Source organism: Dendrobates tinctorius, unplaced genomic scaffold (genome assembly GCF_039654945.1).
Source record: "Dendrobates tinctorius isolate UK_male_01 unplaced genomic scaffold, ASM3965494v1 ptg000020l, whole genome shotgun sequence".
NCBI classification, from domain to species: Eukaryota; Metazoa; Chordata; class Amphibia; order Anura; family Dendrobatidae; genus Dendrobates; species Dendrobates tinctorius.
Genome location: NW_027361688.1, coordinates 8,565,130 through 8,575,333, shown reverse-complemented (window position 1 = coordinate 8,575,333; position 10,204 = coordinate 8,565,130). Strand labels below are relative to the sequence as shown.

General features: G+C 44.9%; 1 pseudogene; it reads left to right on the top strand.

Annotated features, from left to right (window-relative positions):
• Window positions 1–6,872: 6,872 nt before the first annotated feature.
• On the top strand, window positions 6,873–8,567 carry LOC141083705 (uncharacterized; annotated as a pseudogene).
• Window positions 8,568–10,204: the final 1,637 nt, after the last annotated feature.

The window sequence follows — 10,204 nt, the reverse complement described above, 5'->3', positions numbered from 1 at the left end:
TGCGCCAAAACCCTGCATCTCACCAAACTCCACAGGCTAATACCTACATGCAACCCAATATGCCAGCAGGTCATTATACCCTCGACAACCACACAGTGCCACCTCCGCAGGTAGCAGAAACTATACCCACCAAACCAGTTGCTGGACTAAATGCATATGCCACTCCATACTTCCCCATGTTTCAAGGCCAAGACGTCTCCACCCCTATGTACAACACCGCTCAGCCTACAATTGTGCATCCTAAGTCAGAAAGAACAGACATGTCCGATTTCGCAAGGTACATGATTCGCCGTGAACTTACTAAAACCGGTCTCACAAGGTTCGACGACCAACCTGAAAATTACAGAGGTTGGAAAAGTGCCTTTAGAACCGTAACTGGTGACCTCGGCATCACTGCTGCGGAAGAACTGGACCTGCTGATCAGATGGTTAGGACCACAATCCACAGAGCGTGTCAAGAGACTCAGGTCTGTACATATCAGTAATCCAACGGCTGGTCTCATGGCTGCATGGGAAAGACTAGAGAGAAACTTTGGCAGGCCAGAAGCCATAGAGGATGCACTGTTCAAGCGACTACAGAGTTTTCCAAAGATATTGATAGGAACTGAAGGAGTTAAATTGAGTTCTGTCTATGTTGCATTTTCTTGTTGAAACTTATCTTTTCTGTTCCCTTTAGAACCGAAACCAGATAAGAGATAAAATTCCTGTGTCTCAGCCTACATGGCTTTCTCTGTGATTGAAACAAGCTGTGAAATCATTTCTATACTGCGCATGTATGTAAACACTAAAATTCTTTGCTATAAAAGATGGAAGCCTAACTGATAAGCCAGAGGCGTCTTGGCAGGCATCCCAAGTTGTATCATGCAGCTTGAGTCTGTGTAGTTCTTCTCGACGGAGCTGATTTAATCAGAGACATATGGTGTCCTACACCCAAGAACATCGGTCCTTCGGGTGAAAGAAGTATCTGAAGGATCCCGACAGTTTCCTGGCGCCCGAACAGGGACCCGAAATAGGCACCTCTACAAGACTACCCGACCTCCGGACCACACCGGTTATTGATGATATTGTGAACAGCAGACCTAAACACCTGGCCAGGTAAGAGATCATTTTTCTCTTCTCTGCTCTTCATAATATATCATTTTAACTAAGGTCCATATCAAGGGGAATCTAGTAGAGGAGGGGGCCGTAAAATCGGGTCTGTATAAGAACTCTGAGGAAATCGGGTGTGACATACATATGTAACTTCTGCTCGGATGAGAGGTTATTGTAGATTCTGCCTGTGTACTGCTATTTTTAGGAGAAGAGCTGATGCAAATCATAACGGGTATGGTGATTGGACATTTGCAGGGCACAATAGACGGTTCCGTGTTAGGAATCAAGGAGGTTGTTGAGTGGCTACTTTGATTTGAAGGATTGTGGAAAGTAGAAAATAAGCTGCACAGTAGGTATTCGTCCAAAGAGTGGTGATATTGCCTAACTGGGTTATGTGACAGCGTCCTTTCGGGGAGGTCACCGCCTAAGCTTAAATCAACACCCTTTACGAATAAACCTTGTGACAGATAAGAGTATGATTGAATGAGCACAGGATCACAAAATAAGCCTGTGACAAGATATGACTGAAGAAACCCAGTGAATGGATATCCTATTCACATCCCTGTGTGTTGTGGGAGTGCTTCTGTTTGCAGCATATATAGCGTACAAGTACACGAAACACGTAGTACAAAGAGGAACAGAAACTCCATTCAGTCTGTTAGCACCTTAGGAAGAAGGTAACGAGGTATAGTAGAGCTGAGTCTTGAGCTTACCCAATACACCACCTAAGGCGGGGGACTAACAGGAGGGATAAGTGATACAGGATAAGAAAATGGGAAACAGTCAGGGGAAAACAGCGGAAGAAGGAAAATTGCTATGTGAAATAATAAAAGATAGATGTGGAAGTAGTGCAGCAAAAGACTTAAAGGTGGTACTAAGAATTTTTAAGCTAAAAGGTAAAGAAGCTTTAGACGAAGAAAAATGGAAGGAGATAAAAGACACAAAATCAGGAAGAATTGCAGACAATGGGTGGGGTGAACAGGTAGAGGCATGTATTAAAGTATCACAGGTTGCTAAGCGAGAAAACTGGGCGTATAATGAGAAAACAAAAAGATGGATACGCCCCAAAGAGTTTAGCCCTGTGTCTGAGAAACAGGAACCACCACCCTATCCTGCCCCAACCCGTATAACAGTCCCACCTACAGTGCCGGTTATACCACCATCCACCGGACTGTGCCCTGATGTACAATCGCTATCATCTGATAATGGCAATCCAGGATGGATTTGTAGTAATTGTGGTCAACAAAATCCAGACTGGAGAGATACTTGCCTAGCCTGTGGAGCGCCCCGTTATCACCACCCTAGCAGGTTAGCCCCTCTTAGGACTCAAACACGCCCTTTTAGAGAAGTAGATGAACAAGGTGTTACACACACCAGACAGATTCATACCAATCATTATATTCCATGGTCTGCCCCAGAATGTATGGCATTATTGTCAAATGCTCCAGATCCAACTACCTTTCCTATGGGGTTTGCCCGATACATAAGACAAGTACTGACCGTGCACAGAGGGACCTGGTTGGATGGGGAAGACCTATGTAGATTAAAGTTACCTATAACTACCCAAGGGGAGTTTTCACAGACCATTGGACCAAATAGACCTGCTGATAATGACCAAGAGGGTAATCCTCGAACTCAGGCTTCAAGAGAGCCCTTTTTGACTGCCCTTGACAATTTTATGCAGACAAAACAGAGACAGAGAGGTAACATGACAGCCATACCGCAGAAACCGGGACAATCAGTAACCGATTTCTTCCGGATATTGGAAACGGCTTTCCAAGATGAGGGTCTTGATACAAATAATGAGGGAGTATCAAGACTATTGGCAAAAGCTTTCATGGAAGGATTACTCAAAGAAATACGAGATCCCCTGAAAATAAGCACCCCTGATTGGAGGTCAGTACCTGATGCCCATGGAGTAAGACAAAAAGCTATGGGAATCGAATTAGATGTGCAGGAAAGGAAGAATGCACCAGCAAAAACAAGGGTAGCGGTGACCCAATTTGACAATCAAGGAAATCCAATCAGTGAGGTTAGGAGGAGAACTTTTACATGTCACTATTGTAAGAAGCCAGGTCATTTCCAGAGAGATTGCCGTAAGAGAAAAGCAGATAGAGAATCTCAGCCTAGAAGGGAGGAATGCACTGACTGACTAGATGCAATTAAAATGCAACTTGACTCTAGGGAACCAGTAGTTAAAATCCAAGTCAATGGAAGAAAGGTACCCTTTCTAGTAGATACCGGAGCAACCTCTTCGGTGGTCAATGACAAGGTAATAACCCCAGATCTCCTTTCAGAATACTCAACCTTTGTTCCAGGATTTAGTGGACAATCTAGCTTAATCCCTGTTAGCAAACCTCTGCCAGTTAAAATAGGACCTAATATGTTCCTGAATAAGTTTTTATTTGTAAAAAAAGCACCTATCTGCCTATTGGGAGTAGATGTGCTAAAGAAACTACAGGCAGATATTAAGTTCTCAGAAGATGGTACCGTACATCTTACTATCCCAGATAAGGATGAGGATGCTCTTGAGGCCTGCATGATAATTCAAGCCCTTGAGTCACAAAGTCTCGATGACACTACACAACAACCATGGGACCCAGCCTTAGATAAATTGCCCGACACCTTATGGGCAAAAGGGAATGCAGATATTGGTTTACTTCCCGTATCCCCAGTTGTGGTGGAGGTACCCGTGGACACAAGGTTGCCTCAGCTGCGGCAGTATCCCATTAGTGCCCAACAAGAGGCTGCCATTGAAGCACAAGTCACTGATCTTATAAACAATGGAGCATTGGTACCGATCAAATCACAAGCTAATACGCCATTGTTTCCTGTCAAAAAGAAAGGAGGACCAGGTGACGCTCCAAAATATCGCATGGTTCATGATCTGAGAGAAATAAATAAAATCCTTGTTCCTTTGACACCTGTAGTACCTAACCTACACACGTTATTGGCAAAAATCCCTAGCCAATCGAAATGTTTTTCAGTAATTGATTTGTCAAACGCATTCTTCTCAGTACCTCTTCACAAAAACTGTTGGCACTTATTTGCTTTTACGTTTAAAGGCAAACAATATGCCTGGACCAGACTGCCACAAGGCATGCAGCATTCACCCACATTATATACACAAGCATTACAGTCTGTGTTGGCCGGCTGGCCACACCCACCTGACATTGTGCTCCTACAATACGTGGATGACCTATTGCTTGGTGCACCTGATGAGCCTAGCTGTAAAACCCATACGCTATCATTATTGATATTTTTATCAGACAATGGGTGTAAGGTCAACAGAGAGAAATTACAGTTCTGTCAACCAAAAGTTGTATTTTTAGGACATTGTCTGTCTCATGGTACCCGACACCTAACCAATGACAGAATCACAATTGTCCAACAGATGAAAGAACCAAAAACTCATAAGCAGTTGAGAGCATTTTTTGGCTTAGTTTCTTCCTGTCGCCAATGGGTCATACATGCTAGTGAACACGTGCAGCCACTGTATGATTGCATTAACACAACACCTTTCCAACTGACTGATACCGCACGAACCTCACTTCAGTATCTAAAGAAGGCCATAATATCAGCCCCAGCATTAGGCATACCCAATTATGATATGCCCTTCCAACTTATGGCTGCTGAAATCAGAGGGCACGCTACTGGCATTCTGACACAGAAACATGACAAAAAGAATAGACCCCTTGCATACTATTCTGCTAAGTTAGACTCTGTAGCACAAGGAACACCATCCTGTGTCAGGGCAGTTTCTGCAATTGCATTATTACTTGATAAGGTTTCTGATATTGTATTGGACAATCCACTAACTGTCTGTACCACACATGATATATACGGTATCTTGAACCAGGTGTCTTCCAAACATATTTCTATGGCCAGACAACTCAGACTACAATGTGCTTTGCTTATGCCACCTAATGTTACGTTCACCAAAACTCAGAATCTGAATCTGGCTACACTGTTGCCCATTGCGGATTCTGAAGGGGGATAGATGAGGTAAATGAGGAACAATTGTCACTTTCTTTTGAACCCCCACACGAAGTTGAACATGAACATGACTGCATAGAACTGATGCAGCAAGAAGTTGTTGGCTTGCCCAATGTCACTGATACACCATTGCTAAATCCAGATTTTGTACTTTTTGTGGATGGCAGCAGATATGCCGATGACACTGGAAAATTCCACACAGGATATGCGGTAGTGTCACCACATGAGACTATTGTAGCAAAGGCACTTCCATCCCATATGTCCGCACAAGAGGCTGAGCTGACAGCTCTGAAAGAAGCATTAAAACTTTCCAAAGGAAAAACAGCAAATATCTACACTGACTCAAGATATGCCTTTGGGATAGCACATGATTTTGGGGTTTTGTGGCGCACAAGGGGTTTCATGACAGCAGCAGGAACACCCATAAAACATGCCACACTGATCAGAGAAATCCTCGAGAATGTGGCCCAGACACGGGGGGTGGCCATTATGAGGGTGCCAGCACACACCAGAAAAGACAACATGGAAGCGAAAGGCAACGAGAAAGCAGACCAGGCAGCGAAGCAAGCTGCTTTGGGAACTCCAGAAAAGGTAAACATAGTGCAACAGGATGCATTAGGATTGTTTACAGACTTACAAAAGTTCCAAGAAGACTCCGCCCAGACAGACAAGGAAACTTGGGAAAAGATGGGTGCCGAAAAAACGGACGGAATGTGGAAGAAAGATCAGAAGTACTGTTTGCCTAGGGTTTTATATCCGAGGATGGCAGAAGCAGTTCATCTTCCAACTCACATGTCCGCCAATGGAATGACACGCCTAGTCACGAACATTTGGATTGCTCCTGGGTTTGGGAAGATGGCGCAGCTACACTGTACCACCTGCCCCATATGCCTAGCACACAATCCCGGACAAGTAGTGAAGACTCCACGGAAACACAGTCCTAGGCCGTTATATCCTTTCCAGAGACTACAAATCGACTACATTCAACTTCCCAGAAGTGGACCATATGAGTATGTTCTGGTGTGTGTTGACATGTTCTCTGGATGGCCAGAAGCCTACCCGGTGAAAACGGCTACAGCTCGAGCCACTGCAAAGAAACTAGTGATGGAACTAGTACCACGATTCGGTGTCCCTGAAACAATTGAATCAGACAGAGGCACACATTTCACTGCTGAGGTAATGCAAAATGTCATGCAAATGATAGGTGTAGAACAAGCATTTCATACACCCTACCACCCACAGAGTTCAGGGAAGGTAGAAAGAATGAACGGGACACTAAAATTGAAAATACAGAAAACCATGGAGCAGACCCATAGACCATGGCCAGAGTGTCTCCCATTAGCATTATTCTCAGTAAGGTACACACCCACGGGGAAAACTAAACTGTCACCCTTCGAGATATTGTTTGGAAGACCACCGAACACAGGGTTGTACTACCCACAGGTTTTAACACTTAATGTGGATGGTTTGACTAGTTACGTAATCCAGTTACAAAAGCATTTAACTCAAATGCATTCTCTAGTTTTTTCTTCCATTCCAGATCCGGATAGTGTGGAAGGAACTCACTGTCTACAACCTGGTGATTACGTATATGTCAAGAAACACTCCAGAAAGACGCTTGAACCCCGATACCAAGGTCCTTATCAAGTACTCTTGAAAACGCCTACCTCTGTCAAGTTAGAAGGACGACCAACCTGGATCCACGCATCACATTGCAAACTAGCCACAGGGGTTAACAACACATAAAAGAACATAATGCTTTGGTTTTTTGCATTTTCTCTAATGATGATAGTAACTGCATGGGACAGTTTAAATTCTCCGATGCCATTGAATAATATGTTTATACAACATCATGAAAAATTACTGAGAGATTGGTTGAATGATACTCAGCCTCCGGCAGATTGCTGGATCTGCACGTACTCACCAGTATCAGCCACGAGTATTCCGTTTCTTGTTATCCCTGTCCCACCCGAAGAGTTATTTGCTTGGACTGACTGTTCTGACACACTCGCTAATAATTCCACAAATAATATGAAGTTATGGAATATGACTATCGGTATACCTGTTGTGGGATGGGTAGGATATCCCTGGTGGCAAGGTAACCTTTCAGGAAGTAGCACTCACCTTCAATATTTGGCATATAAGGGGGGGGCTTGGGTACCAAGGAATAGGACTCGATTAATCAATTTGGGGTAAGTTCCAACGTACGGCCTACAAGTTAGTTTTAGTGTAACTTCCCACTCTACTGACGCCTTCAAACCAACACTGCTAGAAAGAAGGTTGCATAATACGTCCTGGGAGTATTCCAATTTATTTCCCCAGGGCAATAATGAAACTTGTTTTAATATTTCAGGTAATATACCTTGCAACGAGTCATCTGGATATGAGAAAGGAACTCCCACCTGTGGAAATCCCGATGTAGGGTATTGTAGCCCTTTAGGACAACTTCCAAATTGGTGTATGCTTCAGAATGTATCTGCGTTCATAGATTTAGTCCATAGACTGGTATTACAACATTCAGCCTTATGGGATTTACCTAGTGATATGTTCTGGGTATGTGGAGACAATGCATATAAATGGTTGCCAGTAGGGGTAAGAGGTACTTGTACTCTGGGACGTTTAACTCCGGCTACCTTTATCATTCCAAACCAACAATTGGATATGCAGGCAATACCCAAACATACATTATACAAAAGAGCAGCAGATAATACACCTCGTCCTTCTGGGAGACCACATATAGTGCAGATGAGTGTGGCCAATAAAATTGTTAGTTCTATTTTTATTATTATTATTATTATTATTATTATTATTATTATTATTTATTGTTATAGCGCCATTTATTCCATGGCGCTTTACATGTGAGGGGGGTATACATAAAAACAAGTACAATAATCTTAAACAATACAAGTCATAACTGGTACAGGAGGAGAGAGGACCCTGCCCGCGAGGGCTCACAATCTTCAAGGGATGGGTGATAATACAGTAGGCGAGGGTAGAGCTGGTCGTGCAGCGGTTTGGTCGATCGGTGGTTACTGCAGGTTATAGGCTTGTCGGAAGAGGTGGGTCTTCAGGCTCTTTTTGAAGGTTTCGATGGTAGGTGAGAGTCTGATATGTTGTGGTAGAGAGTTCCAGAGTAGGGGTGATGCGCGAGAGAAATCTTGTATGCGATTGTGGGAAGAGGAGATAAGAGGGGAGTAGAGAAGGAGATCTTGTGAGGATCGGAGGTTGCGTGCAGGAAAGTACCGGGAGACGAGGTCACAGATGTATGGAGGAGACAAGTTGTGGATGGCTTTGTATGTCATGGTTAGGGTTTTGTAATGGAGTCTCTGGGCAATTGGGAGCCAGTGAAGGGATTGACAGAGGGGAGAAGCTGGGGAATAGCGGGGGGACAGGTGGATTAGTCGGGCAGCAGAGTTTAGAATAGATTGGAGGGGTGCGAGAGTGTTTGAGGGGAGGCCGCAGAGCATGAGGTTGCAGTAGTCAAGGCGAGAGATGATGAGGGCATGGACTAGGGTTTTTGCAGATTCTTGGGTGAGGAATGAACGGATGCGTGAAATATTTTTGAGTTGAAGTCGGCAGGAAGTGGAAAGGGTTTGGATATGTGGTTTGAAGGAGAGATCAGCATCAAGGATTACTCCGAGGCAGCGAGCTTGTGGGACTGGGGAGAGTGGGCAGTCATTTACTGTAATTGATAGGTTCGTAGGGGGGGTCACGTGAGATGGGGGAAAGATGATGAATTCTGTTTTGTCCATGTTGAGTTTCAGATATCTAGTGGAGAAGAAGGATGAAATAGTGGACAGACATTGAGGGATTCTGGTTAGTAGGGAGGTGATATCTGGTCCAGAGATGTAGATCTGTGTGTCATCAGCATAAAGATGATACTGAAAGCCATGAGATTCTATGAGCTGTCCCAGGCCAAAGGTGTAAATAGAGAACAGCAGGGGCCCTAGGACTGAACCTTGTGGGACTCCGACAGATAGGGGGCGAGGTGAGGAGGTGGTGTGTGAGTGGGAGACGCTGAATGTCCGGTCTGTTAGGTATGATGAGATCCAGGAGAGGGCCAAGTCTGTGATGCCGAGGGATGAGAGGGTCTGTAATAATAGGGAATGGTCCACTGTGTCAAAGGCAGCCGACAGGTCCAGGAGGAGGAGGACAGAGTAGTGTCGCTTGCTCTTGGCAGTTAAGAGGTCATTGGTGACCTTAGTAAGGGCAGTTTCAGTGGAGTGGTGTGACCGGAAGCCAGATTGTAAGCGGTCGAAGAGGGAGCAAGAAGAGAGATGGGAGGACAGTTCAAGGTAGACGTGTTGTTCCAGTAGCTTGGAGGCGTATGGGAGAAGTGATATAGGGCGATAGCTAGATACAGAGGATGGGTCAAGAGAGGGCTTTTTGAGGATAGGATGGAGGCATGTTTAAAGCTTGAGGGGAAAACACCAGTTGTTAGTGATAGGTTGAAGAGATGGGTTAGGGTTGGGATGAAGACTGTGGTGAGGTTTGGGATGAAGTGGGATGGGATCGGGTCGAGTGCACAGGTGGTGAGATGTGATCTTGAGAGTAGAGTGGAGAGTCGATCTTCTGTAATGGTGGAGAAGTTGGTTTTGAAGGTGGAGGGCTGGGAAGTCGGGAGGAAGGGCTCTGGGGGTTGTTGACCAAAACTGTCCCTGATGTTATCAATTTTCTGCTTGAAAAATGAGGCAAAGTCTTCAGCTGAGATGAGTGGGGAGGGAGGAGGTGCTGGGGGGCGGAGGAGAGAATTGAAGGTGTTAAATAACTGTTTAGGGTTGTGAGACAGGGAGGATATGAGAGATGAGAAGTAGGTTTGTTTAGCTGTGGCGAGTGTGGTCTTGAAAGTAGTGAGGGACTGTTTGAATGCGATGAAATGCTCGTTGGAGTGGGATCTTTTCCATCTGCGCTCAGCAGCCCTGGAAGCTCGCCTCAGCTCTTTGGTCAGGCTGGTGTGCCAGGGCTGTCTGTTGATTTTGCGAGTTTTGGTATGTGTAAGTGGGGCAGCGGATTCCAAAGCTACAGCTATTGTGGTGTTATATAGAGCGGCAGCGTCATCCGCATTGTGTAAGGAACTTATATCTGTAAGAGGGAGGAGGGATTCGGAGAATGAGTGT